Raw genomic sequence first — 8,488 nt, forward strand, 5'->3', positions numbered from 1 at the left:
TATTTATTTGAGAGCATAGGCAGGGGGAGGGGTCGAGGCAGAGGGAGAGGGAGAAGCAGTCTCCGCACTGAGCAGGGAGCCCATTGTGGGGCTGGAACTCAGGACCCCAAGATCATGACCTGAGCCTAAGGCAGATGTTTAACTGACTGAGCCGCCCAGATGCCCCTGTTTGTGAGATTTATTCACGTTGTTGCATGTAGCAACATCCAGCAAGGTCTGGAGACATGGTTGTCACAACTTGGAGAGGTGGGAACTGCTGGCGTCTAGTGGATGGGGTCCAGGCGTGCCCCCCTGCACCCTGCAACTCATAAAACAGCCCCCTTCCCCGCAACAGAGATCATCTGGCCCCAAAATGTCAGCTGTGCTGAAGTTGAGGAAGCCTGTTGCTTCGTCCAGGCTAAGGACTTTGGATTTTATCTTAAGAGAGAGGATGAGAAACCCGGATCAGGTGTATATTGAGATTAACCGCCCAACTATTTTCCAAAGCAGTTGGGTTCTCATTCTTTAGTGACGCCTGCATCCTTTTCCATGATGTGGGCACATCCTGTTACCAGTTCCCATCGATTAACTTTACACCATTTCCAATCTTTTGGCCACTACATCAGCACCAGATGAGAGCCCTTGTAACAGTCTGTGTAGACGGCATACTGCATGAGGATGTAAACACATACACATTCTCTCTTTCACCCACAGATTCTCTTTCTGGAGACTCCAGACAATGGGAGGGCAATGGAAGATTCATTTAAATGTAAATTTCCTCCCCCCTCTCAACATGTTTAACATCGAACTGACTTACAGAAATAGCTCCTGTCATCTTGGCTTCTGCTGAGGATTCACATCTTGTGCAAGTGGACACATGATCTGGAAAGATAAACAGGAAGTCCCTCGAGGCACAGAGACATGGGACAGGCCTCTGCTCCTCTGTGAGCTGGGACTCAAATAGCTGAGTGCCAGCCAGGGTGGAGCCCAGGCTAGAGCTGACCCTCCTCTGCCTACCAACAGGACTGACCAGCTCTGGGATGATTTACAATTTTTTCCCCCTAAATGCTTCATCTGAACTAATTCTACTTTGGAATTGATCTCTGGTATCTCAGGGTCTTTTATTTTTGTCTAAAATCCAAGTAACAGTTAATGCTTGGATTTCAAATGCATTGTTTTAAACCATAACTACATAATCTGTTTTGCTCATTTTTACCTCGCCTATTTTTCAAGTGGCTGTGTGAACAATTATTTTTATATTAACTCTGAATGTTACAATAAAGTCAATAGAACAGAAAATTAATTAATTAATTATTTATTTATAAAGATTTTATTTATTTATTCATGAGAGACAGAGAGAGAGAGAGAGAGGCAGAGACACAGGCAGAGGGAGAAGCAAGCTCCATGCAAGGAGCCCGACGTGAGACTCGATCCCGGGACTCTAGGATCACACCCTGGGCCAAACCGCTGAGCCACCCAGGGATCCCCTAGAACAGAAAATTTAAAATGCCCATGACGTTAAGGAAGACAGCCCAGATTCGTTCACTTACTCTCAATAAGAATTAAATTTAGCTCTGAGCTTTCCGGTAGCCAACGCAAAAAGTGAAACATGATGCTTCGCACGATTTTTTTGTTTTCTAATCAAAGGAAAATGGCACATCATTAGCTGAGATAATTCTTTTCTCTTCTTTTCTTTTTTAAAAGAATTTATTTATTTATTCACGAGAGACACACAGAGAGAAGCAGAGACACAGGAAGAGGGAGGGGCAGGCTCCACGCAGGGAGCCCGGTGCGGGACTTGATCCTGGGACTCCGTGATCATGACCTGAGCCATAGGCAGATGCTCAACCGCTGGGCCACCCAGGTGTCCCCGAGATGATTATTTTCTTGATTCTAAGTTCTGAAAGGGGCTGAACCCCCAACTGCCACATGGACAGTAGTGGAGTTGATAGGTGGTCAGGATGGTCCTTGGAGATGGAAAGTAACTTGTTCAAGGTCACACAGCTGGGCAATGCCGGGGCCGAGTTGCAAACAGGAGAATTTAGACACCTTAAATATCTACCTAAGTACCAGGTACACCTTAGGGCATTTGGTATAATTGTGAGGGCGGGAGGAGGCTGAAGTTTACAGAGTAGCTGACTTAAACTGAATTCGGCCTTCTAAGAGCCATATGACTCTGGGCAATTTAACTCGTGGGGCCTCAGTTTCTTGATCTGAAAAATGGATAGATAATGGCCCCAACTTCAGAGAGTACTGTGAGGACTTAGTAAATTGATTCCTGGGGAGGGTTTAGCATAGAATCTGGCAAAGATGGTACCCATCAAAGTCAGCTCTCAATGCCAAGAATCCTTGATGGTAAAGAAAATATGGCATACACACACACACACACACACACACACACAGATGTAATATTATTCAGCCTTAAAAACGAAGGAAATCTTGCCATGTGCAATGACACGTATAGAACTGGAGGACCTCATACTAATTGAAATAACCCAAACACAGAAAGTCAAATACTGAGCAATCTCATTTACATGTAGAATCTGACGTAGTCAAACCCATGGAAGCAGAGAGTAAAATGGTGTTTGCCAGGGGCTGGGAGAAAGGAGAAATGAGGAGATGTTGGGCAAGGGTAAGAATTTCCGTTATACAAAATAAATAAGCTCTGGAGATCTGTTGTCCAGCACGGGGCCTACGCGAAACAATATTGTATCATATCCTTAACGATCTGCTAAGAGCTAGATCTTACGTTAGGTGTTCTTACCATAGAAGGGAAAAGACAAAAGGGGTGGGAGGAAGCTTTTGGAGGCAATGGGTAAGTTTATGGCATTGGTAGTGTTGATGGTTTCACGGGTGTGTACTCATCTCCAAACACGTCAAGTTCATACGTTAAATAGCCCCAGCTTAGCTATTTGCTCTACATATTTGCTATTTATCTCTATCTGGATCCCTATACATCTATGTTATAAAGAAGCCTTGCTGAGGCAGGAAGGCCAGCTCTCCGCTTCGGGTGGAATCAACCTCTCTGCCCCCTTTTATAAGCCTTTCCTGTTCCCAACCCCGCACTCTCTGATTGCCCTACGGGGGTTGAGGAGACACAACCAGGACAGGGGCTGGAATTTAATAAATAAGCTCCCTTTGAAATGGCCCGGAGGTCCCAGCTATGCGCTGTCCGCAGTGGTTTTCAGGGCAAGCTTTGCAGTAATACCTTCTGTTTTTATTTATATTACATTTCCTGTTTAAAAAGCCCTGTTGCTACATGCCCTCATCTGTTTGCCTGCTGCCTCACTTCACCGCTCTGGCAGTTCTGTGAGGGGGCAGAGTTCCCATTGCCATTTTAGAGATGAAGCAAAGAAGGTCCAGAGAGGTTAAGTGACTTCCTTAAGGTCACCCAGCAGAGAAGATACAGAACCCAGCTCTTCTGGGGCCCTGTTCAGGGCTTTCCCCTAGCACATATTGCTGCAGGCCAGCGGTTAATAAAATCGTTTCCGGAAATAGTTAAGAGTCAGAGCCAGAAAAAAGCACATTTTGAATTGGCCAAGAGGGATTTGAAAAACCAACACGCCTCAAATCCCTGGCTTTTCTCCTGATGTGGCTACTTGTCCCTTGTCCCCTGTTCCCTCAGTCTCTGTGTGTCTCTGACCAGCCTCACGGTCCTGCCCAGAAACAAAGCAGAGGACCGGTTCATTTGTTCATTCATTCATTTACTCACTGTTATACACTGAATTGTGGTCACCCCTTCTAATTCATATATTGAAGTCCTAACCCCCAGTGTATCAGAATGTGACTGTATTTAGAGATAGGGCTTTTTTTTTTTTTTAAGATTTATTTATTTATTTGAGAGAGAGAGAGAGCACAAGCAGGGGATGGGCACAGGCAGAGGGAGAAGCAGGCTCCCCACCGAGCAGGGAGTCTGATGCAGAGCTGGATCCTAGGACCCCGGGTTCATGACCTGAGGAGAAGGCAGCCCCTCAATGACTGAGCCACCAAGGTGCCCTAAGATAGGGCTTTCAAAGAGATAGGGCTTTCAAAATGAAATCCTATGGGAGGGCCCTAATCCAGTGTAACTGGTGCCCTTACCGGAAGAGGTTAGGGCACAGGCAGCCCAGGCAGAGAGGCCACCGCGTGAGGACACAGCGAGAAGGTAGCCACCTGCAAGCTCAGGAGGAGGACCTTAGGAGAAATCCACCCTGCCAGCACCTTGATGTTGGGCTTCTAGAACTTTGAGAAAAAAAAATTTCAATCATTTAAGCCCCCCAGTCTGTGGTATTTTGTTGCAATAGCCCTGCCAGAAGAACACACTCACTCCCTTCCTCACACTTTCCCATGCATCTGGCCTCATGTAGGTCTCTGCTTTGCAGTCACTGAGCAAGGTTTCCTGACCACTCTCTTTAAAATTGCAACCCCATTTCCTCTTGCCTCATCCCCTGGTTCCCTCCTCTGCTTCATTTTCCATAGCGCTTAGGACCATCTGGAAACCTGTGTATTTGCCTATTTGTGTGTATATTGCCACCTACCCCCACACGGGTATATGCACACAACAGGGGTAGGGATTTTTTGGTCTGTTTTGTTCACTGCTATATCCACAGTGCCTCGGTTACAGTAGGTGCTCTCTAAGCGGATCTCGAATGAACGAGGTCATGCATACACTCAACCAATCAACAGTATCTGAGCTCTGACTTAGCACCACGCACCATGCCAGGAGCCCAGATGTACCTGGGGACCCAAGTGTCTGTCATACTGGACTGAGTATAGATATCAGATGCTGGGGATCGTGTCATGCACTGTCCACTTTCTTCCCAGACTTAGTCTGGGATGCTGCTGGATCAATGATTGTTGAATGGCTGTGTGTTTCGAGAAAGGACCTGACCTACCTAACACCCTGGGTGGGAGGGTGAATGGCCCCACTGTGGGACCATGATGTGGCAAGTAGTGTATTACTTATTTTTAACAAGTACCAAAGTCTGCAAAGATAGGGATACAGGAAGTAACCTCCCTCTCCATTACTTGATTCAGTTGTATCCTCCTGAGTATGAGAAAAAGGATGGATGGCAGGATGTTTTTCAAAGCCAGAGCCCTCAGAACTTCTGGCACCCACAGTGATCCATAACCCCCACTCTCCTGGCTTACCATTCACAGCTTGGGGACTTTGCGTTGTTATTTAGAGTTACATGCATTTGTGTTTAATTTTACCCATGGAGATATTTTTACTAAGGTAGAAGGTCAGGAGTGGTGAGCAAAGCATGAACTCGGGCACTTTCTGGGGTGCTAGTGACATTTTGTATCTTGAGGGGGGGTTGGGTTGCATAGCTATGCTCCTTTGTCAAAACCCATTGAATAATGTTACTTAAAATCTGTAAATTCCTATGTGTAATTTCACCTATAAACAAATACTGAACTCTAGGGAATGATTTAGGAGGAAGTAAAATAATAACTGCACTTCATTCGAAATGATCAAATCTCAAGATGGATCAACAGATGGAAACAGATAGCTTCATGATAAAGCAGGCACAGTAAAATATTAATAGAGCCTATGTGATCACTGCAAGATTCTTTAGACTTCTTGGTATGTTTTAAGTTTTTTATATTAAATTTTGGAGGTAAAAAGCATGAGCAAAGCACTGATTATCTTTTTGGGGAAAGGGGGATACATAGGTTTTTCAAATAAGGTAGTAGGAGGGCTGGACAAGGGAGTGAGCCTGAAGTGCCATTTTCAGAATGGTTTCCACAGTGTTCCTGGGTTTCGATCCTCCTCAATGTCTTCTTCTTTTACTCAAGGTTGCGCATTATGCGTGAGGGAGGAGTTTTTCTGCTGGCGGAGGAGTGGAGTGGTTATGAGAAGAAAGACCGATAAGAACCTTCGTCATACTCCCCCTCCTCCTCCTCCTCCTCTCCTCCTCCTCCTCCTTCTTCTTCTTCTTCTTCTTCTTCTTCTTCTTCAAGTTTATTTATTTATTATCTTTGGCAATCTCTATACCCAATGTGGGGCTTGAGCTCATGACCCTGGCTTTACCAGGTGAGCCAGGCAGATGCCCTTCATTTCCTTCTTGATTAAAGAGTTACAACATTGATGCCATCCTCAACAGATACAACTGGGACTCCCAATTTATTCCAATCTGTCTCAATCTATAAAGTGGATTGCAGGTATTTTATTTTATATTTTATTTATTTATTTATTTATTTATTTATTTATTTATTTATTTATTTATTTATATTTTGAGAGAGAGAGAGAGAGAGTGAGTGCACAAGCACATGCCCTAGCAGGGCAGGAGTGGAAGGCAGAGGGAGAGAGAGAATCTTAAAATCTTAAATCTTAAAATCTGTAAATTCTGTAATTCTCCACGGCATGCCCCTGAGATCACAACCTGAGCCAAAACCAAGAATTGGAGGCATAACTGACTGAGCCCCCCAGGCATCCTAGATTGTAGATATTTTAGAGAGCCCTATCATAGTTCTAATAATTATACATTTTTCTCTTTTGGAATTTGGGGGCATGTACCACTCATTTATTCACTAACTCATTTATTTATTGACCCATTCATTCTTTCCTTCCTTTCTTCCTCCTGTTTTTTTCATGAACTCCTTTAATCACTCATTCATACAGGATGTCTCACTATTATAATTAATTAATATCAAATAAGTGAAATATGCAATGATGCTTTTCATTTTAATTACCACATGTTAAAATCTACACAGTCTATGTGGTATCATTTTTTTTTAATTTTTATATATTTATGATAGTCACAGAGAGAGAGAGAGGCAGAGACACAGGCAGAGACACAGGCAGAGGGAGAAGCAGGCTCCATGCACCGGGAGCCTGACGTGGGATTCGATCCTGGGTCTCCAGGATCGCGCCCTGGGCCAAAGGCAGGCGCCAAACCGCTGCGCCACCCAGGGATCCCGGTATCATTTTAAATTATAAAGTAAGAGGGTTTTTTTTTTTTAAGATTTTATTTTTAAGTAATCCCTCTACCCAGTGTGGGACCCAAACTCACAACCCCAAGATCAAGTGTTACATGCTCTACCAGCCGAGCCAGCCAAGTACCTCTAAAATAAGATTTATTCATACTTCTTTATCAATAGTACATCTGGAGAAGCTTGACAGATTTAGCAAATAAAAATGCAAAACACCCAGGTGAGTTTGAATTTCAGATGAATGATAAATTTTTTAGTATAAATATATCCCATGCAATATTTGGGACATATTTACACTATAAAAAAGTTGTGTTTCTGACATTCAAATATAACTGAGCATCTTGTATTTTATGTGGCAACCTTGCACATAGACTCACCTCACGTATATTACCTGGAAAACATTGACGCTGATTTTTTAAAAAATCTTTTTATTTTGGAAGATTTTATATTTACAGAAAAGTTGCAAAGATAGTATAGGGAGTTCTAGTATACCCTTTACGTAGTTCCCCTGTTTTAACATTTTACAAAACTGTGGTGTATTCATCAAAACTAAAAAATTCACTTGGGTGCACTGGTATTCACTATACTCCAGATTTTATTTGGAATTTTCCAAGTTTTCCACTGATGTCCTTTCTCTGTCCCAGGATCCAATCCAGCATACCACATTGCATTTAATAACTCTGATTTTCTTTTAACATTTCATATTTTGGAGGTGAAGCTGGGTGTGTCTATTTGCCTTTGCTTATAAAAGGGCAACTTCCTGAGATTTTGCAAATAACTATTTTAAGCATTCGTGGGCTGGTGAAATGTTTGTGGGAGAACCACAGCAAAAAAGAACAAATTTTGGTTTTGTTTTAAAATACTTTTATTTAAATGCAATTAATTAACATATAGTGTATAGTATATTATTAGTTTCAGAGGTAGAGTTCAGTGATTCATCAGTCTTATTTAACACCCAGTGCTCATTCTATCCTGTACCCTCCTTAATGCCCATCACCCTGTTACTCCATCCTCCAACCCACCTCTCCTCCAGCAAACCCTCAGTTTCTTTCCCATGATTAAGAGTCTCTTATGGTTTGTCTCCCTCTGATTTCATCTTGTTTTATTTTTTCCTCTCTTCTCCTATGATCCTCTGTTTTGTTTCTTAAATTCTGCATACGAGTGAGATCATATAATAGTTGTCTTTCTCTGACTGACTTATTTCACTTAGCATAACACCCTCTAGTTCCACCCATGGTGTTGCAAATGGCAAGATCTCATTTTTTGATGGCTGAATAGTATTCCAGTGTGTGTGTGTGTGTGTGTGTGTGTGTGTGTGTGTATCACATAAGAAAAACAAAGGCACTGATTACTACCCAACAAGTTTTGGTTTTGTTAACAATCTGGGTGTGCTGATAGGAGTGCATTACATGTGTACATGTTTTTTTGCATCTGAGTTGTAATCATAGTAGTATTATTTATTGAGGGATTGCTATGTGCCAGATATTGTGATGTTATTATTGTTGTCAGGCCATGGGCCCCATGAGGGCAGAGATGATCTTTTACTAAGTTTTGTAACCCTGGAATACAGTTTTGTAGCTGGAATACAGTCGGT

Source organism: Canis lupus, chromosome 6, assembly GCF_011100685.1.
Source record: "Canis lupus familiaris isolate Mischka breed German Shepherd chromosome 6, alternate assembly UU_Cfam_GSD_1.0, whole genome shotgun sequence".
Taxonomy (NCBI): domain Eukaryota; kingdom Metazoa; phylum Chordata; class Mammalia; order Carnivora; family Canidae; genus Canis; species Canis lupus.